Source organism: Pagrus major, chromosome 5 (genome assembly GCF_040436345.1).
Source record: "Pagrus major chromosome 5, Pma_NU_1.0".
NCBI classification, from domain to species: Eukaryota; Metazoa; Chordata; class Actinopteri; order Spariformes; family Sparidae; genus Pagrus; species Pagrus major.
The window spans coordinates 1616466-1642041 of NC_133219.1; positions in this window are offsets into that span (position 1 = coordinate 1616466).

A 25576-nucleotide genomic window follows, 5' to 3' on the forward strand; every position below is an offset into this window, starting at 1 on the left:
AAACTGGCTTATGTCAATTTTGAGCGTTTCAGAGCGATAGAAGCGTCTTTTTGCACTGTGCAGTAGAGAAAGCTGAATTTTACTGAAAAAAGGATTTTCAAACAAGTTTCCTAGCCTGGACTTGCTGAATTTGGATCTATTTCATGGCAAACATGGTCTCACCTGTCTTTTAATTCATTTATGGTGAACACTCACTCATGTCAATTTTGAGCGTTTCAGAGCGATAGAAGCCTCTTTTTGCACTGTGCAGTAACTAAAGTTGTATTTCACTATAAAAAGGTTTTTCACTGAGGTTTCCTAGCCTGAACTGGTTGAATTTGGATCTTCTTGATGGCAAACAAGGTTTTTCCTGTACTTTCATTCATTAGAGGTGAAAACTGGCTTATGTCAATTTTGAGCGTTTCAGAGCGATAGGAGCAAGTTTTGGCACTCTGCAGTAGAGTAAGCTGTATTTCACTGAAAAAGGGATTTTCAAGCAAGTTTCCTAGCCTGAACTGGTTGAATTTGGATCTTCTTGATGGCAAACAAGGTTTTTCCTGCACTTTCATTCATTAAAGGTGCAAACTGGCTTATGTCAATTTTGAGCGTTTCAGAGCGATAGAAGCGTCTTTTTGCACTGTGCAGTAGAGAAAGCTGAATTTTACTGAAAAAAGGATTTTCAAACAAGTTTCCTAGCCTGGACTTGCTGAATTTGGATCTATTTCATGGCAAACATGTTTTTTCCTGCACTTTCATTCATTAAAGGTGCAAACTGGATTATGTCAATTTTGAGCGTTTCAGAGCGATAGGAGCAAGTTTTGGCACTCTGCAGTAGAGTAAGCTGTATTTCACTGAAAAAGGGATTTTCAAGCAAGTTTCCTAGCCTGAACTGTTTGAATTTGGATCTTCTTGATGGCAAACAAGGTTTTTCCTGCACTTTCATTCATTAAAGGTGCAAACTGGCTTATGTCAATTTTGAGCGTTTCAGAGCGATAGAAGCGTCTTTTTGCACTGTGCAGTAGAGAAAGCTGAATTTTACTGAAAAAAGGATTTTCAAACAAGTTTCCTAGCCTGGACTTGCTGAATTTGGATCTATTTCATGGCAAACATGGTCTCACCTGTCTTTTAATTCATTTATGGTGAACACTCACTCATGTCAATTTTGAGCGTTTCAGAGCGATAGAAGCCTCTTTTTGCACTGTGCAGTAACTAAAGTTGTATTTCACTATAAAAAGGTTTTTCACTGAGGTTTCCTAGCCTGAACTGGTTGAATTTGGATCTTCTTGATGGCAAACAAGGTTTTTCCTGTACTTTCATTCATTAGAGGTGAAAACTGGCTTATGTCAATTTTGAGCGTTTCAGAGCGATAGGAGCAAGTTTTGGCACTCTGCAGTAGAGTAAGCTGTATTTCACTGAAAAAGGGATTTTCAAGCAAGTTTCCTAGCCTGAACTGGTTGAATTTGGATCTTCTTGATGGCAAACAAGGTTTTTCCTGCACTTTCATTCATTAAAGGTGCAAACTGGCTTATGTCAATTTTGAGCGTTTCAGAGCGATAGAAGCGTCTTTTTGCACTGTGCAGTAGAGAAAGCTGAATTTTACTGAAAAAAGGATTTTCAAACAAGTTTCCTAGCCTGGACTTGCTGAATTTGGATCTATTTCATGGCAAACATGTTTTTTCCTGCACTTTCATTCATTAAAGGTGCAAACTGGATTATGTCAATTTTGAGCGTTTCAGAGCGATAGAAGCGTCTTTTTGCACTGTGCAGTAGAGAAAGCTGAATTTTACTGAAAAAAGGATTTTCAAACAAGTTTCCTAGCCTGAACTGGTTGAATTTGGATCTTCTTGATGGCAAACAAGGTTTTTCCTGCACTTTCATTCATTAAAGGTGCAAACTGGCTTATGTCAATTTTGAGCGTTTCAGAGCGATAGAAGCGTCTTTTTGCACTGTGCAGTAGAGAAAGCTGAATTTTACTGAAAAAAGGATTTTCAAACAAGTTTCCTAGCCTGGACTTGCTGAATTTGGATCTATTTCATGGCAAACATGGTCTCACCTGTCTTTTAATTCATTTATGGTGAACACTCACTCATGTCAATTTTGAGCGTTTCAGAGCGATAGAAGCCTCTTTTTGCACTGTGCAGTAACTAAAGTTGTATTTCACTATAAAAAGGTTTTTCACTGAGGTTTCCTAGCCTGAACTGGTTGAATTTGGATCTTCTTGATGGCAAACAAGGTTTTTCCTGTACTTTCATTCATTAGAGGTGAAAACTGGCTTATGTCAATTTTGAGCGTTTCAGAGCGATAGGAGCAAGTTTTGGCACTCTGCAGTAGAGTAAGCTGTATTTCACTGAAAAAGGGATTTTCAAGCAAGTGTCCTAGCCTGAACTGGTTGAATTTGGATCTTCTTGATGGCAAACAAGGTTTTTCCTGCACTTTCATTCATTAAAGGTGCAAACTGGCTTATGTCAATTTTGAGCGTTTCAGAGCGATAGAAGCGTCTTTTTGCACTGTGCAGTAGAGAAAGCTGAATTTTACTGAAAAAAGGATTTTCAAACAAGTTTCCTAGCCTGGACTTGCTGAATTTGGATCTATTTCATGGCAAACATGTTTTTTCCTGCACTTTCATTCATTAAAGGTGCAAACTGGATTATGTCAATTTTGAGCGTTTCAGAGCGATAGGAGCAAGTTTTGGCACTCTGCAGTAGAGTAAGCTGTATTTCACTGAAAAAGGGATTTTCAAGCAAGTTTCCTAGCCTGAACTGTTTGAATTTGGATCTTCTTGATGGCAAACAAGGTTTTTCCTGCACTTTCATTCATTAAAGGTGCAAACTGGCTTATGTCAATTTTGAGCGTTTCAGAGCGATAGAAGCGTCTTTTTGCACTGTGCAGTAGAGAAAGCTGAATTTTACTGAAAAAAGGATTTTCAAACAAGTTTCCTAGCCTGGACTTGCTGAATTTGGATCTATTTCATGGCAAACATGGTCTCACCTGTCTTTTAATTCATTTATGGTGAACACTCACTCATGTCAATTTTGAGCGTTTCAGAGCGATAGAAGCCTCTTTTTGCACTGTGCAGTAACTAAAGTTGTATTTCACTATAAAAAGGTTTTTCACTGAGGTTTCCTAGCCTGAACTGGTTGAATTTGGATCTTCTTGATGGCAAACAAGGTTTTTCCTGTACTTTCATTCATTAGAGGTGAAAACTGGCTTATGTCAATTTTGAGCGTTTCAGAGCGATAGGAGCAAGTTTTGGCACTCTGCAGTAGAGTAAGCTGTATTTCACTGAAAAAGGGATTTTCAAGCAAGTTTCCTAGCCTGAACTGGTTGAATTTGGATCTTCTTGATGGCAAACAAGGTTTTTCCTGCACTTTCATTCATTAAAGGTGCAAACTGGCTTATGTCAATTTTGAGCGTTTCAGAGCGATAGAAGCGTCTTTTTGCACTGTGCAGTAGAGAAAGCTGAATTTTACTGAAAAAAGGATTTTCAAACAAGTTTCCTAGCCTGGACTTGCTGAATTTGGATCTATTTCATGGCAAACATGTTTTTTCCTGCACTTTCATTCATTAAAGGTGCAAACTGGATTATGTCAATTTTGAGCGTTTCAGAGCGATAGGAGCAAGTTTTGGCACTCTGCAGTAGAGTAAGCTGTATTTCACTGAAAAAGGGATTTTCAAGCAAGTTTCCTAGCCTGAACTGTTTGAATTTGGATCTTCTTGATGGCAAACAAGGTTTTTCCTGCACTTTCATTCATTAAAGGTGCAAACTGGCTTATGTCAATTTTGAGCGTTTCAGAGCGATAGAAGCGTCTTTTTGCACTGTGCAGTAGAGAAAGCTGAATTTTACTGAAAAAAGGATTTTCAAACAAGTTTCCTAGCCTGGACTTGCTGAATTTGGATCTATTTCATGGCAAACATGGTCTCACCTGTCTTTTAATTCATTTATGGTGAACACTCACTCATGTCAATTTTGAGCGTTTCAGAGCGATAGAAGCCTCTTTTTGCACTGTGCAGTAACTAAAGTTGTATTTCACTATAAAAAGGTTTTTCACTGAGGTTTCCTAGCCTGAACTGGTTGAATTTGGATCTTCTTGATGGCAAACAAGGTTTTTCCTGTACTTTCATTCATTAGAGGTGAAAACTGGCTTATGTCAATTTTGAGCGTTTCAGAGCGATAGGAGCAAGTTTTGGCACTCTGCAGTAGAGTAAGCTGTATTTCACTGAAAAAGGGATTTTCAAGCAAGTTTCCTAGCCTGAACTGGTTGAATTTGGATCTTCTTGATGGCAAACAAGGTTTTTCCTGCACTTTCATTCATTAAAGGTGCAAACTGGCTTATGTCAATTTTGAGCGTTTCAGAGCGATAGAAGCGTCTTTTTGCACTGTGCAGTAGAGAAAGCTGAATTTTACTGAAAAAAGGATTTTCAAACAAGTTTCCTAGCCTGGACTTGCTGAATTTGGATCTATTTCATGGCAAACATGTTTTTTCCTGCACTTTCATTCATTAAAGGTGCAAACTGGATTATGTCAATTTTGAGCGTTTCAGAGCGATAGGAGCAAGTTTTGGCACTCTGCAGTAGAGTAAGCTGTATTTCACTGAAAAAGGGATTTTCAAGCAAGTTTCCTAGCCTGAACTGTTTGAATTTGGATCTTCTTGATGGCAAACAAGGTTTTTCCTGCACTTTCATTCATTAAAGGTGCAAACTGGCTTATGTCAATTTTGAGCGTTTCAGAGCGATAGAAGCGTCTTTTTGCACTGTGCAGTAGAGAAAGCTGAATTTTACTGAAAAAAGGATTTTCAAACAAGTTTCCTAGCCTGGACTTGCTGAATTTGGATCTATTTCATGGCAAACATGGTCTCACCTGTCTTTTAATTCATTTATGGTGAACACTCACTCATGTCAATTTTGAGCGTTTCAGAGCGATAGAAGCCTCTTTTTGCACTGTGCAGTAACTAAAGTTGTATTTCACTATAAAAAGGTTTTTCACTGAGGTTTCCTAGCCTGAACTGGTTGAATTTGGATCTTCTTGATGGCAAACAAGGTTTTTCCTGTACTTTCATTCATTAGAGGTGAAAACTGGCTTATGTCAATTTTGAGCGTTTCAGAGCGATAGGAGCAAGTTTTGGCACTCTGCAGTAGAGTAAGCTGTATTTCACTGAAAAAGGGATTTTCAAGCAAGTTTCCTAGCCTGAACTGGTTGAATTTGGATCTTCTTGATGGCAAACAAGGTTTTTCCTGCACTTTCATTCATTAAAGGTGCAAACTGGCTTATGTCAATTTTGAGCGTTTCAGAGCGATAGAAGCGTCTTTTTGCACTGTGCAGTAGAGAAAGCTGAATTTTACTGAAAAAAGGATTTTCAAACAAGTTTCCTAGCCTGGACTTGCTGAATTTGGATCTATTTCATGGCAAACATGTTTTTTCCTGCACTTTCATTCATTAAAGGTGCAAACTGGATTATGTCAATTTTGAGCGTTTCAGAGCGATAGGAGCAAGTTTTGGCACTCTGCAGTAGAGTAAGCTGTATTTCACTGAAAAAGGGATTTTCAAGCAAGTTTCCTAGCCTGAACTGTTTGAATTTGGATCTTCTTGATGGCAAACAAGGTTTTTCCTGCACTTTCATTCATTAAAGGTGCAAACTGGCTTATGTCAATTTTGAGCGTTTCAGAGCGATAGAAGCGTCTTTTTGCACTGTGCAGTAGAGAAAGCTGAATTTTACTGAAAAAAGGATTTTCAAACAAGTTTCCTAGCCTGGACTTGCTGAATTTGGATCTATTTCATGGCAAACATGGTCTCACCTGTCTTTTAATTCATTTATGGTGAACACTCACTCATGTCAATTTTGAGCGTTTCAGAGCGATAGAAGCCTCTTTTTGCACTGTGCAGTAACTAAAGTTGTATTTCACTATAAAAAGGTTTTTCACTGAGGTTTCCTAGCCTGAACTGGTTGAATTTGGATCTTCTTGATGGCAAACAAGGTTTTTCCTGTACTTTCATTCATTAGAGGTGAAAACTGGCTTATGTCAATTTTGAGCGTTTCAGAGCGATATGAGCAAGTTTTGGCACTCTGCAGTAGAGTAAGCTGTATTTCACTGAAAAAGGGATTTTCAAGCAAGTTTCCTAGCCTGAACTGGTTGAATTTGGATCTTCTTGATGGCAAACAAGGTTTTTCCTGCACTTTCATTCATTAAAGGTGCAAACTGGCTTATGTCAATTTTGAGCGTTTCAGAGCGATAGAAGCGTCTTTTTGCACTGTGCAGTAGAGAAAGCTGAATTTTACTGAAAAAAGGATTTTCAAACAAGTTTCCTAGCCTGGACTTGCTGAATTTGGATCTATTTCATGGCAAACATGTTTTTTCCTGCACTTTCATTCATTAAAGGTGCAAACTGGATTATGTCAATTTTGAGCGTTTCAGAGCGATAGGAGCAAGTTTTGGCACTCTGCAGTAGAGTAAGCTGTATTTCACTGAAAAAGGGATTTTCAAGCAAGTTTCCTAGCCTGAACTGGTTGAATTTGGATCTTCTTGATGGCAAACAAGGTTTTTCCTGCACTTTCATTCATTAAAGGTGCAAACTGGCTTATGTCAATTTTGAGCGTTTCAGAGCGATAGAAGCGTCTTTTTGCACTGTGCAGTAGAGAAAGCTGAATTTTACTGAAAAAAGGATTTTCAAACAAGTTTCCTAGCCTGGACTTGCTGAATTTGGATCTATTTCATGGCAAACATGGTCTCACCTGTCTTTTAATTCATTTATGGTGAACACTCACTCATGTCAATTTTGAGCGTTTCAGAGCGATAGAAGCCTCTTTTTGCACTGTGCAGTAACTAAAGTTGTATTTCACTATAAAAAGGTTTTTCACTGAGGTTTCCTAGCCTGAACTGGTTGAATTTGGATCTTCTTGATGGCAAACAAGGTTTTTCCTGTACTTTCATTCATTAGAGGTGAAAACTGGCTTATGTCAATTTTGAGCGTTTCAGAGCGATAGGAGCAAGTTTTGGCACTCTGCAGTAGAGTAAGCTGTATTTCACTGAAAAAGGGATTTTCAAGCAAGTTTCCTAGCCTGAACTGGTTGAATTTGGATCTTCTTGATGGCAAACAAGGTTTTTCCTGCACTTTCATTCATTAAAGGTGCAAACTGGCTTATGTCAATTTTGAGCGTTTCAGAGCGATAGAAGCGTCTTTTTGCACTGTGCAGTAACTAAAGTTGTATTTCACTATAAAAAGGTTTTTCACTGAGGTTTCCTAGCCTGAACTGGTTGAATTTGGATCTTCTTGATGGCAAACAAGGTTTTTCCTGCACTTTCATTCATTAAAGGTGCAAACTGGCTTATGTCAATTTTGAGCGTTTCAGAGCGATAGGAGCAAGTTTTGGCACTCTGCAGTAGAGTAAGCTGTATTTCACTGAAAAAGGGATTTTCAAGCAAGTTTCCTAGCCTGAACTGGTTGAATTTGGATCTTCTTGATGGCAAACAAGGTTTTTCCTGCACTTTCATTCATTAAAGGTGCAAACTGGCTTATGTCAATTTTGAGCGTTTCAGAGCGATAGAAGCGTCTTTTTGCACTGTGCAGTAGAGAAAACTGAATTTTACTGAAAAAAGGATTTTCAAACAAGTTTCCTAGCCTGGACTTGCTGAATTTGGATCTATTTCATGGCAAACATGGTCTCACCTGTCTTTTAATTCATTTATGGTGAACACTCACTCATGTCAATTTTGAGCGTTTCAGAGCGATAGAAGCCTCTTTTTGCACTGTGCAGTAACTAAAGTTGTATTTCACTATAAAAAGGTTTTTCACTGAGGTTTCCTAGCCTGAACTGGTTGAATTTGGATCTTCTTGATGGCAAACAAGGTTTTTCCTGCACTTTCATTCATTAAAGGTGCAAACTGGCTTATGTCAATTTTGAGCGTTTCAGAGCGATAGAAGCGTCTTTTTGCACTGTGCAGTAGAGAAAGCTGAATTTTACTGAAAAAAGGATTTTCAAACAAGTTTCCTAGCCTGGACTTGCTGAATTTGGATCTATTTCATGGCAAACATGGTCTCACCTGTCTTTTAATTCATTTATGGTGAACACTCACTCATGTCAATTTTGAGCGTTTCAGAGCGAGACAAGCGTCTTTTTGCATTGTGTAATAGCATAAGCTGTATTGGACTGAAAAAAGGTTTTTCACTGAGGTTTCCTAGCCTGAACTGGTTGTATTTGGATCTTCTTGATGGCAAACAAGGTTTTTCCTGCACTTTCATTCATTAAAGGTGCAAACTGGCTTATGTCAATTTTGAGCGTTTCAGAGCGATTGGAGCACGTTTTGGCACTCTGCAGTAGAGTAAGCTGTATTTCACTGAAAAGGGGATTTTCAAGCAAGTTTCCTAGCCTGAACTGGTTGAATTTGGATCTTCTTGATGGCAAACAAGGTTTTTCCTGCACTTTCAATCATTAAAGGTGCAAACTGGCTTATGTCAATTTTGAGCGTTTCAGAGCGAGACAAGCATCTTTTTGCATTGTGTAATAGCATAAGCTGTATTGGACTGAAAAAAGGTTTTTCACTGAGGTTTCCTAGCCTGAACTGGTTGAATTTGGATCTTCTTGATGGCAAACAAGGTTTTTCCTGCACTTTCATTCATTAAAGGTGCAAACTGGCTTATGTCAATTTTGAGCGTTTCAGAGCGATAGAAGCGTCTTTTTGCACTGTGCAGTAGAGAAAGCTGAATTTTACTGAAAAAAGGATTTTCAAACAAGTTTCCTAGCCTGGACTTGCTGAATTTGGATCTATTTCATGGCAAATATGGTCTCACCTGTCTTTTAATTCATTTATGGTGAACACTCACTCATGTCAATTTTGAGCGTTTCAGAGCGATAGAAGCCTCTTTTTGCACTGTGCAGTAACTAAAGTTGTATTTCACTATAAAAAGGTTTTTCACTGAGGTTTCCTAGCCTGAACTGGTTGAATTTGGATCTTCTTGATGGCAAACAAGGTTTTTCCTGCACTTTCATTCATTAAAGGTGCAAACTGGCTTATGTCAAGATTGAGCGTTTCAGAGCGAGACAAGCGTCTTTTTGCATTGTGTAATAGCATAAGCTGTATTGGACTGAAAAAAGGTTTTTCACTGAGGTTTCCTAGCCTGAACTGGTTGAATTTGGATCTTCTTGATGGCAAACAAGGTTTTTCCTGTATTTTCAGTCATTAAAGGTGAAAACTGGCTTATGTCAATTTTGAGCGTTTCAGAGCGATAGAAGCGTCTTTTTGCACTGTGCAGTAACTAAAGTTGTATTTCACTATAAAAAGGTTTTTCACTGAGGTTTCCTAGCCTGAACTGGTTGAATTTGGATCTTCTTGATGGCAAACAAGGTTTTTCCTGCACTTTCATTCATTAAAGGTGCAAACTGGCTTATGTCAATTTTGAGCGTTTCAGAGCGATAGGAGCAAGTTTTGGCACTCTGCAGTAGAGTAAGCTGTATTTCACTGAAAAAGGGATTTTCAAGCAAGTTTCCTAGCCTGAACTGTTTGAATTTGGATCTTCTTGATGGCAAACAAGGTTTTTCCTGCACTTTCATTCATTAAAGGTGCAAACTGGCTTATGTCAATTTTGAGCGTTTCAGAGCGATAGAAGCGTCTTTTTGCACTGTGCAGTAGAGAAAGCTGAATTTTACTGAAAAAAGGATTTTCAAACAAGTTTCCTAGCCTGGACTTGCTGAATTTGGATCTATTTCATGGCAAACATGGTCTCACCTGTCTTTTAATTCATTTATGGTGAACACTCACTCATGTCAATTTTGAGCGTTTCAGAGCGATAGAAGCCTCTTTTTGCACTGTGCAGTAACTAAAGTTGTATTTCACTATAAAAAGGTTTTTCACTGAGGTTTCCTAGCCTGAACTGGTTGAATTTGGATCTTCTTGATGGCAAACAAGGTTTTTCCTGTACTTTCATTCATTAGAGGTGAAAACTGGCTTATGTCAATTTTGAGCGTTTCAGAGCGATAGGAGCAAGTTTTGGCACTCTGCAGTAGAGTAAGCTGTATTTCACTGAAAAAGGGATTTTCAAGCAAGTTTCCTAGCCTGAACTGGTTGAATTTGGATCTTCTTGATGGCAAACAAGGTTTTTCCTGTATTTTCAGTCATTAAAGGTGAAAACTGGCTTATGTCAATTTTGAGCGTTTCAGAGCGATAGGAGCAAGTTTTGGCACTCTGCAGTAGAGTAAGCTGTATTTCACTGAAAAAGGGATTTTCAAGCAAGTTTCCTAGCCTGAACTGATTGAATTTGGATCTTCTTGATGGCAAACAAGGTTTTTCCTGTATTTTCAGTCATTAAAGGTGAAAACTGGCTTATGTCAATTTTGAGCGTTTCAGAGCGATAGAAGCGTCTTTTTGCACTGTGCAGTAACTAAAGTTGTATTTCACTATAAAAAGGTTTTTCACTGAGGTTTCCTAGCCTGAACTGGTTGAATTTGGATCTTCTTGATGGCAAACAAGGTTTTTCCTGCACTTTCATTCATTAAAGGTGCAAACTGGCTTATGTCAATTTTGAGCGTTTCAGAGCGATAGAAGCGTCTTTTTGCACTGTGCAGTAGAGAAAGCTGAATTTTACTGAAAAAAGGATTTTCAAACAAGTTTCCTAGCCTGGACTTGCTGAATTTGGATCTATTTCATGGCAAACATGGTCTCACCTGTCTTTTAATTCATTTATGGTGAACACTCACTCATGTCAATTTTGAGCGTTTCAGAGCGAGACAAGCGTCTTTTTGCATTGTGTAATAGCATAAGCTGTATTGGACTGAAAAAAGGTTTTTCACTGAGGTTTCCTAGCCTGAACTGGTTGTATTTGGATCTTCTTGATGGCAAACAAGGTTTTTCCTGCACTTTCATTCATTAAAGGTGCAAACTGGCTTATGTCAATTTTGAGCGTTTCAGAGCGATTGGAGCACGTTTTGGCACTCTGCAGTAGAGTAAGCTGTATTTCACTGAAAAGGGGATTTTCAAGCAAGTTTCCTAGCCTGAACTGGTTGAATTTGGATCTTCTTGATGGCAAACAAGGTTTTTCCTGCACTTTCAATCATTAAAGGTGCAAACTGGCTTATGTCAATTTTGAGCGTTTCAGAGCGAGACAAGCGTCTTTTTGCATTGTGTAATAGCATAAGCTGTATTGGACTGAAAAAAGGTTTTTCACTGAGGTTTCCTAGCCTGAACTGGTTGAATTTGGATCTTCTTGATGGCAAACAAGGTTTTTCCTGCACTTTCATTCATTAAAGGTGCAAACTGGCTTATGTCAATTTTGAGCGTTTCAGAGCGATAGAAGCGTCTTTTTGCACTGTGCAGTAGAGAAAGCTGAATTTTACTGAAAAAAGGATTTTCAAACAAGTTTCCTAGCCTGGACTTGCTGAATTTGGATCTATTTCATGGCAAACATGGTCTCACCTGTCTTTTAATTCATTTATGGTGAACACTCACTCATGTCAATTTTGAGCGTTTCAGAGCGATAGAAGCCTCTTTTTGCACTGTGCAGTAACTAAAGTTGTATTTCACTATAAAAAGGTTTTTCACTGAGGTTTCCTAGCCTGAACTGGTTGAATTTGGATCTTCTTGATGGCAAACAAGGTTTTTCCTGCACTTTCATTCATTAAAGGTGCAAACTGGCTTATGTCAAGATTGAGCGTTTCAGAGCGAGACAAGCGTCTTTTTGCATTGTGTAATAGCATAAGCTGTATTGGACTGAAAAAAGGTTTTTCACTGAGGTTTCCTAGCCTGAACTGGTTGAATTTGGATCTTCTTGATGGCAAACAAGGTTTTTCCTGTATTTTCAGTCATTAAAGGTGAAAACTGGCTTATGTCAATTTTGAGCGTTTCAGAGCGATAGAAGCGTCTTTTTGCACTGTGCAGTAACTAAAGTTGTATTTCACTATAAAAAGGTTTTTCACTGAGGTTTCCTAGCCTGAACTGGTTGAATTTGGATCTTCTTGATGGCAAACAAGGTTTTTCCTGCACTTTCATTCATTAAAGGTGCAAACTGGCTTATGTCAATTTTGAGCGTTTCAGAGCGATAGGAGCAAGTTTTGGCACTCTGCAGTAGAGTAAGCTGTATTTCACTGAAAAAGGGATTTTCAAGCAAGTTTCCTAGCCTGAACTGGTTGAATTTGGATCTTCTTGATGGCAAACAAGGTTTTTCCTGCACTTTCATTCATTAAAGGTGCAAACTGGCTTATGTCAATTTTGAGCGTTTCAGAGCGATAGGAGCAAGTTTTGGCACTCTGCAGTAGAGTAAGCTGTATTTCACTGAAAAAGGGATTTTCAAGCAAGTTTCCTAGCCTGAACTGGTTGAATTTGGATCTTCTTGATGGCAAACAAGGTTTTTCCTGCACTTTCATTCATTAAAGGTGCAAACTGGCTTATGTCAATTTTGAGCGTTTCAGAGCGATAGAAGCGTCTTTTTGCACTGTGCAGTAGAGAAAACTGAATTTTACTGAAAAAAGGATTTTCAAACAAGTTTCCTAGCCTGGACTTGCTGAATTTGGATCTATTTCATGGCAAACATGGTCTCACCTGTCTTTTAATTCATTTATGGTGAACACTCACTCATGTCAATTTTGAGCGTTTCAGAGCGATAGAAGCCTCTTTTTGCACTGTGCAGTAACTAAAGTTGTATTTCACTATAAAAAGGTTTTTCACTGAGGTTTCCTAGCCTGAACTGGTTGAATTTGGATCTTCTTGATGGCAAACAAGGTTTTTCCTGTACTTTCATTCATTAGAGGTGAAAACTGGCTTATGTCAATTTTGAGCGTTTCAGAGCGATAGGAGCAAGTTTTGGCACTCTGCAGTAGAGTAAGCTGTATTTCACTGAAAAAGGGATTTTCAAGCAAGTTTCCTAGCCTGAACTGGTTGAATTTGGATCTTCTTGATGGCAAACAAGGTTTTTCCTGCACTTTCATTCATTAAAGGTGCAAACTGGCTTATGTCAATTTTGAGCGTTTCAGAGCGATAGAAGCGTCTTTTTGCACTGTGCAGTAGAGAAAGCTGAATTTTACTGAAAAAAGGATTTTCAAACAAGTTTCCTAGCCTGGACTTGCTGAATTTGGATCTATTTCATGGCAAACATGGTCTCACCTGTCTTTTAATTCATTTATGGTGAACACTCACTCATGTCAATTTTGAGCGTTTCAGAGCGAGACAAGCGTCTTTTTGCATTGTGTAATAGCATAAGCTGTATTGGACTGAAAAAAGGTTTTTCACTGAGGTTTCCTAGCCTGAACTGGTTGTATTTGGATCTTCTTGATGGCAAACAAGGTTTTTCCTGCACTTTCATTCATTAAAGGTGCAAACTGGCTTATGTCAATTTTGAGCGTTTCAGAGCGATTGGAGCACGTTTTGGCACTCTGCAGTAGAGTAAGCTGTATTTCACTGAAAAGGGGATTTTCAAGCAAGTTTCCTAGCCTGAACTGGTTGAATTTGGATCTTCTTGATGGCAAACAAGGTTTTTCCTGCACTTTCAATCATTAAAGGTGCAAACTGGCTTATGTCAATTTTGAGCGTTTCAGAGCGAGACAAGCATCTTTTTGCATTGTGTAATAGCATAAGCTGTATTGGACTGAAAAAAGGTTTTTCACTGAGGTTTCCTAGCCTGAACTGGTTGAATTTGGATCTTCTTGATGGCAAACAAGGTTTTTCCTGCACTTTCATTCATTAAAGGTGCAAACTGGCTTATGTCAATTTTGAGCGTTTCAGAGCGATAGAAGCGTCTTTTTGCACTGTGCAGTAGAGAAAGCTGAATTTTACTGAAAAAAGGATTTTCAAACAAGTTTCCTAGCCTGGACTTGCTGAATTTGGATCTATTTCATGGCAAACATGGTCTCACCTGTCTTTTAATTCATTTATGGTGAACACTCACTCATGTCAATTTTGAGCGTTTCAGAGCGATAGAAGCCTCTTTTTGCACTGTGCAGTAACTAAAGTTGTATTTCACTATAAAAAGGTTTTTCACTGAGGTTTCCTAGCCTGAACTGGTTGAATTTGGATCTTCTTGATGGCAAACAAGGTTTTTCCTGCACTTTCATTCATTAAAGGTGCAAACTGGCTTATGTCAAGATTGAGCGTTTCAGAGCGAGACAAGCGTCTTTTTGCATTGTGTAATAGCATAAGCAGTATTGGACTGAAAAAAGGTTTTTCACTGAGGTTTCCTAGCCTGAACTGGTTGAATTTGGATCTTCTTGATGGCAAACAAGGTTTTTCCTGTATTTTCAGTCATTAAAGGTGAAAACTGGCTTATGTCAATTTTGAGCGTTTCAGAGCGATAGAAGCGTCTTTTTGCACTGTGCAGTAACTAAAGTTGTATTTCACTATAAAAAGGTTTTTCACTGAGGTTTCCTAGCCTGAACTGGTTGAATTTGGATCTTCTTGATGGCAAACAAGGTTTTTCCTGCACTTTCATTCATTAAAGGTGCAAACTGGCTTATGTCAATTTTGAGCGTTTCAGAGCGATAGGAGCAAGTTTTGGCACTCTGCAGTAGAGTAAGCTGTATTTCACTGAAAAAGGGATTTTCAAGCAAGTTTCCTAGCCTGAACTGGTTGAATTTGGATCTTCTTGATGGCAAACAAGGTTTTTCCTGCACTTTCATTCATTAAAGGTGCAAACTGGCTTATGTCAATTTTGAGCGTTTCAGAGCGATAGAAGCGTCTTTTTGCACTGTGCAGTAGAGAAAACTGAATTTTACTGAAAAAAGGATTTTCAAACAAGTTTCCTAGCCTGGACTTGCTGAATTTGGATCTATTTCATGGCAAACATGGTCTCACCTGTCTTTTAATTCATTTATGGTGAACACTCACTCATGTCAATTTTGAGCGTTTCAGAGCGATAGAAGCCTCTTTTTGCACTGTGCAGTAACTAAAGTTGTATTTCACTATAAAAAGGTTTTTCACTGAGGTTTCCTAGCCTGAACTGGTTGAATTTGGATCTTCTTGATGGCAAACAAGGTTTTTCCTGCACTTTCATTCATTAAAGGTGCAAACTGGCTTATGTCAATTTTGAGCGTTTCAGAGCGATAGAAGCGTCTTTTTGCACTGTGCAGTAGAGAAAGCTGAATTTTACTGAAAAAAGGATTTTCAAACAAGTTTCCTAGCCTGGACTTGCTGAATTTGGATCTATTTCATGGCAAACATGGTCTCACCTGTCTTTTAATTCATTTATGGTGAACACTCACTCATGTCAATTTTGAGCGTTTCAGAGCGATAGAAGCCTCTTTTTGCACTGTGCAGTAACTAAAGTTGTATTTCACTATAAAAAGGTTTTTCACTGAGGTTTCCTAGCCTGAACTGGTTGAATTTGGATCTTCTTGATGGCAAACAAGGTTTTTCCTGCACTTTCATTCATTAAAGGTGCAAACTGGCTTATGTCAAGATTGAGCGTTTCAGAGCGAGACAAGCGTCTTTTTGCATTGTGTAATAGCATAAGCTGTATTGGACTGAAAAAAGGTTTTTCACTGAGGTTTCCTAGCCTGAACTGGTTGAATTTGGATCTTCTTGATGGCAAACAAGGTTTTTCCTGCACTTTCATTCATTAAAGGTGCAAACTGGCTTATGTCAAGATTGAGCGTTTCAGAGCGAGACAAGCGTCTTTTTGCATTGTGTAATAGCATAAGCTGTATTGGACTGAAAAAAGGTTTTTCACTGAGGTTTCCTAGCCTGAACTGGTTGAATTTGGATCTTCTTGATGGCAAACAAGGTTTTTCCTGCACTTTCATTCATTAAAGGTGCAAACTGGCTTTTGTCAATTTTGAGCGTTTCAGAGCGATAGGAGCACGTTTTGGCACTCTGCAGTAGAGTAAGCTGTATTTGACTGAAAAAAGGATTTTCTAGGAAGTTTCCTAGCCTGGACTTGCTGAATTTGGATCTTTTTCATGCAAACATGGTCTCACCGGTCCTTTAATTCATTTATGGTGAACACTCACTCATGTCAATTTTTAGCGTTTCAGAGCGATAGAAGCCTCTTTTTGCACTGTGCAGCAACTAAAGTTGTATTTGACTGAAAAAGGGTTTTTCACTGAGTTCTCCTAGCCTGAACTGGTTGAATTTGGATCTTGTTCATGTCAAAGAACATTTCACCTGTGTTTCAATTCATTTATGGTGAAAACTGGCTCACGTCAAACATGGTTTCACTTGTACTTTTTGCCATTTATATTATGCAGCGCTGTGACTATTAGCCGACCCCAAGAGTTTTCTTGTGTGTGTGTGTTTGCGCGCCTGTGCGTGTGTGTGTGTGTGTGTGTGAGAGAGAGAGTGTGTGTGAATCTGTAACCACGCATTGATCTTTTAATGGTGAAAAAATGGCATTTTTTGAAAGATGTCTTTCATGTGTCTTTGAAGAGCCGCTTGAGTAAAAACATGGCCTCTTGCCTTTGCTGTACTCCAAAACAAAAACAAAAACAACTGTCACTGTGTTTATGCACCTGGCTGCTTTCACAGGCAAAGATAAACATGCAGCTTGGCTGAGGAGTCATTTCATTAGTGAGCAGAGAAGGAGAAAGACCTGCAGCCTTTATCTGCCAGCGAGCTGCAGGACTCATCTGCAGAAGACACAATCTCGAGGGGGAGTCTGACACAGAATGCTCACTGGAGCCCACTTCTGTGAGTTCCTCTGAAAGTGGAGAAGACACTGGGGAATCTGCCGATCCTTACAGTGAGTGGACAGCGAATAACAGGCAAGTCTAGTCTCCATCTCATGCCGAGACGCTGCGCTACATTCAGGCTAACCTGCATGATGCCAGGGCCCACGAGATATGCCATATCAAGAATCCATGATGTGTCATCCTCTTTTGACCCTTTCTTCACTCCTGACATGATCCAGCTGATTTTGCAAATGACAAACCTTACACGGAGGCGTACAGTGTCAGGATGGAGTGATATGGATGCCCATAATATTCGACTTCTCATCCTGGCAGGTATGTACCGGTCCAAAGGCCTGTGGGAGACCAGTCTTCAGGGCCACCATTTCCCACAAACGATTTCAAATGATAAGCGCCAGCCTCCGATTCGATGACCGACATGCTGCTGCCATGGTGGTGAAGTTACAAACCACTGTTGCTGCCCTAGAAGAAACCACCGACACCGCCATTGCCCCTGCTGCCACCAGCTCGACCAGAAGTAGAGGTGAGTGCTGGTTGTGCACAATTCTAAAATAGAGGTCTTCTACCAACCTGCACCAAGTGTAACTGATGGATTTGTAGAGAGCACGAGGTCACATGCTGCAGGACCTGCTGGTCTGCTGCTGGAAATGAACTATAAAATATGATATTTCTGTTTCAAATTTGATCATATTTCATATGGAAAAACCTTGTTTGCCATCAAGAAGATCCAAATTCAACCAGTTCAGGCTAGAAAACTTACTCGAAAAACCTTTTTTCAGTCCAATACAGCTTATGCTATTACACAATGCAAAAAGACGCTTGTCTCGCTCTGAAACGCTCAAAATTGACATAAGCCAGTTTGCACCTTTAATGAAAGAAAGTGCAGGAAAAACCTTGTTTGCCATCAAGAAGACCCAAATTCAACCAGTTCAGGCTGGGAAACCTCAGTGAAAAACCTTTTTTCAGTCCAATACAGCTTATGCTATTGCACAATGCAAAAAGACGCTTGTCTCGCTCTGAAACGCTCAAAATTGACATAAGCCAGTTTGCACCTTTAATGAAAGAAAGTGCAGGAAAAACCTTGTTTGCCATCAAGAAGACCCAAATTCAACCAGTTCAGGCTGGGAAACCTCAGTGAAAAACCTTTTTTCAGTCCAATACAGCTTATGCTATTGCACAATGCAAAAAGACGCTTGTCTCGCTCTGAAACGCTCAAAATTGACATAAGCCAGTTTGCACCTTTAATGAAAGAAAGTGCAGGAAAAACCTTGTTTGCCATTAAGAAGACCCAAATTCAACCAGTTCAAGCTAGAAAACTTACTCGAAAAACCTTTTTTCAGTCCAATACAGCTTATGCTATTACACAATGCAAAAAGACGCTTGTCTCGCTCTGAAACGCTCAAAATTGACATAAGCCAGTTTGCACCTTTAATGAAAGAAAGTGCAGGAAAAACCTTGTTTGCCATTAAGAAGATCCAAATTCAACCAGTTCAAGCTAGAAAACTTACTCGAAAAACCTTTTTTCAGTCCAATACAGCTTATGCTATTACACAATGCAAAAAGACGCTTGTCTCGCTCTGAAACGCTCAAAATTGACATAAGCCAGTTTGCACCTTTAATGAAAGAAAGTGCAGGAAAAACCTTGTTTGCCATCAAGAAGACCCAAATTCAACCAGTTCAGGCTGGGAAACCTCAGTGAAAAACCTTTTTTCAGTCCAATACAGCTTATGCTATTGCACAATGCAAAAAGACGCTTGTCTCGCTCTGAAACGCTCAAAATTGACATAAGCCAGTTTGCACCTTTAATGAAAGAAAGTGCAGGAAAAACCTTGTTTGCCATTAAGAAGACCCAAATTCAACCAGTTCAAGCTAGAAAACTTACTCGAAAAACCTTTTTTCAGTCCAATACAGCTTATGCTATTACACAATGCAAAAAGACGCTTGTCTCGCTCTGAAACGCTCAAAATTGACATAAGCCAGTTTGCACCTTTAATGAAAGAAAGTGCAGGAAAAACCTTGTTTGCCATTAAGAAGATCCAAATTCAACCAGTTCAAGCTAGAAAACTTACTCGAAAAACCTTTTTTCAGTCCAATACAGCTTATGCTATTACACAATGCAAAAAGACGCTTCTCTTGCTCTGAAACGCTTAAAATTGACATAAGCCAGTTTGCACCTTTAATGAATGAAAGTGCAGGAAAAACCTTGTTTGCCATCAAGAAGACCCAAATTCAACCAGTTCAGGCTAGGAAACCTCAGTGAAAAACCTTTTTTCAGTCCAATACAGCTTATGCTATTACACAATGCAAAAAGACGCTTGTCTCGCTCTGAAACGCTCAAAATTGACATAAGCCAGTTTGCACCTTTAATGAAAGAAAGTGCAGGAAAAACCTTGTTTGCCATTAAGAAGATCCAAATTCAACCAGTTCAAGCTAGAAAACTTACTCGAAAAACCTTTTTTCAGTCCAATACAGCTTATGCTATTACACAATGCAAAAAGACGCTTGTCTCGCTCTGAAACGCTCAAAATTGACATAAGCCAGTTTGCACCTTTAATGAAAGAAAGTGCAGGAAAAACCTTGTTTGCCATCAAGAAGACCCAAATTCAACCAGTTCAGGCTGGGAAACCTCAGTGAAAAACCTTTTTTCAGTCCAATACAGCTTATGCTATTGCACAATGCAAAAAGACGCTTGTCTCGCTCTGAAACGCTCAAAATTGACATAAGCCAGTTTGCACCTTTAATGAAAGAAAGTGCAGGAAAAACCTTGTTTGCCATTAAGAAGACCCAAATTCAACCAGTTCAAGCTAGAAAACTTAGTCGAAAAACCTTTTTTCAGTCCAATACAGCTTATGCTATTACACAATGCAAAAAGACGCTTGTCTCGCTCTGAAACGCTCAAAATTGACATAAGCCAGTTTGCACCTTTAATGAAAGAAAGTGCAGGAAAAACCTTGTTTGCCATTAAGAAGATCCAAATTCAACCAGTTCAAGCTAGAAAACTTACTCGAAAAACCTTTTTTCAGTCCAATACAGCTTATGCTATTACACAATGCAAAAAGACGCTTCTCTTGCTCTGAAACGCTTAAAATTGACATAAGCCAGTTTGCACCTTTAATGAATGAAAGTGCAGGAAAAACCTTGTTTGCCATCAAGAAGACCCAAATTCAACCAGTTCAGGCTAGGAAACCTCAGTGAAAAACCTTTTTTCAGTCCAATACAGCTTATGCTATTACACAATGCAAAAAGAGGCTTGTCTCGCTCTGAAACGCTCAAAATTGACATAAGCCAGTTTGCACCTTTAATGAATGAAAGTGCAGGAAAAACCTTGTTTGCCATCAAGAAGACCCAAATTCAAGAAGACACAAATTCAACCAGTTCAGGCTAGAAAACTTACTCGAAAAACCTTTTTTCAGTCCAATACAGCTTATGCTATTACACAATGCAAAAAGACGCTTGTCTCGCTCTGAAACGCTCAAAATTGACATAAGCCAGTTTGCACCTTTAATGAAAGAAAGTGCAGGAAAAACCTTGTTTGCCATCAAGAAGACCCAAATTCAACCAGTTCAGGCTGGGAAACCTCAGTGAAAAACCTTTTTTCAGTCCAATACAGCTTATGCTATTGCACAATGCAAAAAGACGCTTGTCTCGCTCTGAAACGCTCAAAATTGACATAAGCCAGTTTGCACCTTTAATGAAAGAAAGTGCAGGAAAAACCTTGTTTGCCATTAAGAAGACCCAAATTCAACCAGTTCAAGCTAGAAAACTTACTCGAAAAACCTTTTTTCAGTCCAATACAGCTTATGCTATTACACAATGCAAAAAGACGCTTGTCTCGCTCTGAAACGCTCAAAATTGACATAAGCCTGTTTGCACCTTTAATGAAAGAAAGTGCAGGAAAAACCTTGTTTGCCATTAAGAAGATCCAAATTCAACCAGTTCAAGCTAGAAAACTTACTCGAAAAACCTTTTTTCAGTCCAATACAGCTTATGCTATTACACAATGCAAAAAGACGCTTCTCTTGCTCTGAAACGCTCAAAATTGACATAAGCCAGTTTGCACCTTTAATGAAAGAAAGTGCAGGAAAAACCTTGTTTGCCATTAAGAAGATCCAAATTCAACCAGTTCAAGCTAGAAAACTTACTCGAAAAACCTTTTTTCAGTACAATACAGCTTATGCTATTACACAATGCAAAAAGACGCTTCTCTTGCTCTGAAACGCTTAAAATTGACATAAGCCAGTTTGCACCTTTAATGAATGAAAGTGCAAGAAAAACCTTGTTTGCCATCAAGAAGACCCAAATTCAACCAGTTCAGGCTAGGAAACCTCAGTGAAAAACCTTTTTTCAGTCCAATACAGCTTATGCTATTACACAATGCAAAAAGAGGCTTGTCTCGCTCTGAAACGCTCAAAATTGACATAAGCCAGTTTGCACCTTTAATGAATGAAAGTGCAGGAAAAACCTTGTTTGCCATCAAGAAGACCCAAATTCAAGAAGACACAAATTCAACCAGTTCAGGCTAGAAAACTTACTCGAAAAACCTTTTTTCAGTCCAATACAGCTTATGCTATTACACAATGCAAAAAGACGCTTGTCTCGCTCTGAAACGCTCAAAATTGACATAAGCCAGTTTGCACCTTTAATGAAAGAAAGTGCAGGAAAAACCTTGTTTGCCATTAAGAAGACCCAAATTCAACCAGTTCAAGCTAGAAAACTTACTCGAAAAACCTTTTTTCAGTCCAATACAGCTTATGCTATTACACAATGCAAAAAGACGCTTGTCTCGCTCTGAAACGCTCAAAATTGACATAAGCCAGTTTGCACCTTTAATGAAAGAAAGTGCAGGAAAAACCTTGTTTGCCATTAAGAAGATCCAAATTCAACCAGTTCAAGCTAGAAAACTTACTCGAAAAACCTTTTTTCAGTACAATACAGCTTATGCTATTACACAATGCAAAAAGACGCTTCTCTTGCTCTGAAACGCTTAAAATTGACATAAGCCAGTTTGCACCTTTAATGAATGAAAGTGCAAGAAAAACCTTGTTTGCCATCAAGAAGACCCAAATTCAACCAGTTCAGGCTAGGAAACCTCAGTGAAAAACCTTTTTTCAGTCCAATACAGCTTATGCTATTACACAATGCAAAAAGAGGCTTGTCTCGCTCTGAAACGCTCAAAATTGACATAAGCCAGTTTGCACCTTTAATGAATGAAAGTGCAGGAAAAACCTTGTTTGCCATCAAGAAGACCCAAATTCAAGAAGACACAAATTCAACCAGTTCAGGCTAGAAAACTTACTCGAAAAACCTTTTTTCAGTCCAATACAGCTTATGCTATTACACAATGCAAAAAGACGCTTGTCTCGCTCTGAAACGCTCAAAATTGACATAAGCCAGTTTGCACCTTTAATGAAAGAAAGTGCAGGAAAAACCTTGTTTGCCATTAAGAAGATCCAAATTCAACCAGTTCAAGCTAGAAAACTTACTCGAAAAACCTTTTTTCAGTCCAATACAGCTTATGCTATTACACAATGCAAAAAGACGCTTGTCTCGCTCTGAAACGCTCAAAATTGACATAAGCCTGTTTGCACCTTTAATGAAAGAAAGTGCAGGAAAAACCTTGTTTGCCATTAAGAAGATCCAAATTCAACCAGTTCAAGCTAGAAAACTTACTCGAAAAACCTTTTTTCAGTCCAATACAGCTTATGCTATTACACAATGCAAAAAGACGCTTCTCTTGCTCTGAAACGCTCAAAATTGACATAAGCCAGTTTGCACCTTTAATGAAAGAAAGTGCAGGAAAAACCTTGTTTGCCATCAAGAAGACCCAAATTCAACCAGTTCAGGCTGGGAAACCTCAGTGAAAAACCTTTTTCCAGTCCAATACAGCTTATGCTATTGCACAATGCAAAAAGACGCTTGTCTCGCTCTGAAACGCTCAAAATTGACATAAGCCAGTTTGCACCTTTAATGAAAGAAAGTGCAGGAAAAACCTTGTTTGCCATTAAGAAGACCCAAATTCAACCAGTTCAAGCTAGAAAACTTACTCGAAAAACCTTTTTTCAGTCCAATACAGCTTATGCTATTACACAATGCAAAAAGACGCTTGTCTTGCTCTGAAACGCTCAAAATTGACATAAGCCTGTTTGCACCTTTAATGAAAGAAAGTGCAGGAAAAACCTTGTTTGCCATTAAGAAGATCCAAATTCAACCAGTTCAAGCTAGAAAACTTACTCGAAAAACCTTTTTTCAGTACAATACAGCTTATGCTATTACACAATGCAAAAAGACGCTTCTCTTGCTCTGAAACGCTTAAAATTGACATAAGCCAGTTTGCACCTTTAATGAATGAAAGTGCAAGAAAAACCTTGTTTGCCATCAAGAAGACCCAAATTCAACCAGTTCAGGCTAGGAAACCTCAGTGAAAAACCTTTTTTCAGACCAATACAGCTTATGCTATTACACAATGCAAAAAGACGCTTGTCTCGCTCTGAAACGCTCAAAATTGACATAAGCCAGTTTGCACCTTTAATGAAAGAAAGTGCAGGAAAAACCTTGTTTGCCATTAAGAAGATCCAAATTCAACCAGTTCAGGCTAGGAAACCTCAGTGAAAAACCTTTTTTCAGTCCAATACAGCTTATGCTATTACACAATGCAAAAAGACGCTTCTCTCGCTCTGAAACGCTCAAAATTGACATAAGCCAGTTTGCACCTTTAATGAATGAAAGTGCAGGAAAAACCTTGTTTGCCATCAGGAAGATCCAAATTCAACCAGTTCAAGCTAGAAAACTTACTCGAAAAACCTTTTTTCAGTCCAATACAGCTTATGCTATTACACAATGCAAAAAGACGCTTCTCTCGCTATGAAACGCTTAAAATTGACATAAGCCAGTTTGCACCTTTAATGAATGAAAGTGCAGGAAAAACCTTGTTTGCCATCAAGAAGACCCAAATTCAACCAGTTCAAGCTAGAAAACTTACTCGAAAAACCTTTTTTCAGTCCAATACAGCTTATGCTATTACACAATGCAAAAAGACGGTTCTCTCGCTCTGAAACGCTCAAAATTGACATAAGCCAGTTTGCACCTTTAATGAATGAAAGTGCAGGAAAAACCTTGTTTGCCATCAAGAAGACCCAAATTCAACCAGTTCAGGCTAGGAAACCTCAGTGAAAAACCTTTTTTCAGTCCAATACAGCTTATGCTATTACACAATGCAAAAAGACGCTTGTCTCGCTCTGAAACGCTCAAAATTGACATAAGCCAGTTTGCACCTTTAATGAATGAAAGTGCAGGAAAAACCTTGTTTGCCATCAAGAAGACCCAAATTCAAGAAGACCCAAATTCAACCAGTTCAGGCTAGAAAACTTACTCGAAAAACCTTTTTTCAGTCCAATACAGCTTATGCTATTACACAATGCAAAAAGACGCTTGTCTCGCTCTGAAACGCTCAAAATTGACATAAGCCAGTTTGCACCTTTAATGAAAGAAAGTGCAGGAAAAACCTTGTTTGCCATTAAGAAGATCCAAATTCAACCAGTTCAAGCTAGAAAACTTACTCGAAAAACCTTTTTTCAGTACAATACAGCTTATGCTATTACACAATGCAAAAAGACGCTTCTCTTGCTCTGAAACGCTTAAAATTGACATAAGCCAGTTTGCACCTTTAATGAATGAAAGTGCAAGAAAAACCTTGTTTGCCATCAAGAAGACCCAAATTCAACCAGTTCAGGCTAGGAAACCTCAGTGAAAAACCTTTTTTCAGACCAATACAGCTTATGCTATTACACAATGCAAAAAGACGCTTGTCTCGCTCTGAAACGCTCAAAATTGACATAAGCCAGTTTGCACCTTTAATGAATGAAAGTGCAGGAAAAACCTTGTTTGCCATCAAGAAGATCCAAATTCAACCAGTTCAGGCTAGAAAACTTACTCGAAAAACCTTTTTTCAGTCCAATACAGCTTATGCTATTACACAATGCAAAAAGACGCTTCTCTCGCTCTGAAACGCTCAAAATTGACATAAGCCACTTTTCACCCTTAATGAATGAAAGCACAGGAAAAACCTTGTTTGCCATCAAGAAGATCCAAATTCAACCTGTTCAGGCTAAGAAACCTCAGTGAAAAACCTTTTTTCAGACAAATACAGCTTATGCTATTGTACAATGCAAAAAGACGCTTCTCTCGCTCTGAAACGCTCAAAATTGACATAAGCCACTTTTCACCCTTAATGAATGAAAGCACAGGAAAAACCTTGTTTGCCATCAAGAAGATGCAAATTCAACCTGTTCAGGCTAAGAAACCTCAGTGAAAAACCTTTTTTCAGACAAATACAGCTTATGCTATTGTACAATGCAAAAAGACGCTTGTCTCGCTCTGAAACGCTCAAAATTGACATAAGCCAGTTTGCACCTTTAATGAATGAAAGTGCAGGAAAAACCTTGTTTGCCATCAAGAAGACCCAAATTCAACCAGTTCAGGCTAGAAAACTTAGTCGAAAAACCTTTTTTCAGTCCAATACAGCTTATGCTATTACACAATGCAAAAAGACGCTTGTCTCGCTCTGAAACGCTCAAAATTGACATAAGCCAGTTTGCACCTTTAATGAATGAAAGTGCAGGAAAAACCTTGTTTGCCATCAAGAAGACCCAAATTCAACCAGTTCAGGCTAGAAAACTTACTCGAAAAACCTTTTTTCAGTCCAATACAGCTTATGCTATTACACAATGCAAAAAGACGCTTCTCTCGCTATGAAACGCTTAAAATTGACATAAGCCAGTTTGCACCTTTAATGAATGAAAGTGCAGGAAAAACCTTGTTTGCCATCAAGAAGACCCAAATTCAACCAGTTCAGGCTAGGAAACCTCAGTGAAAAACCTTTTTTCAGTCCAATACAGCTTATGCTATTACACAATGCAAAAAGACGGTTCTCTCGCTCTGAAACGCTCAAAATTGACATAAGCCAGTTTGCACCTTTAATGAATGAAAGTGCAGGAAAAACC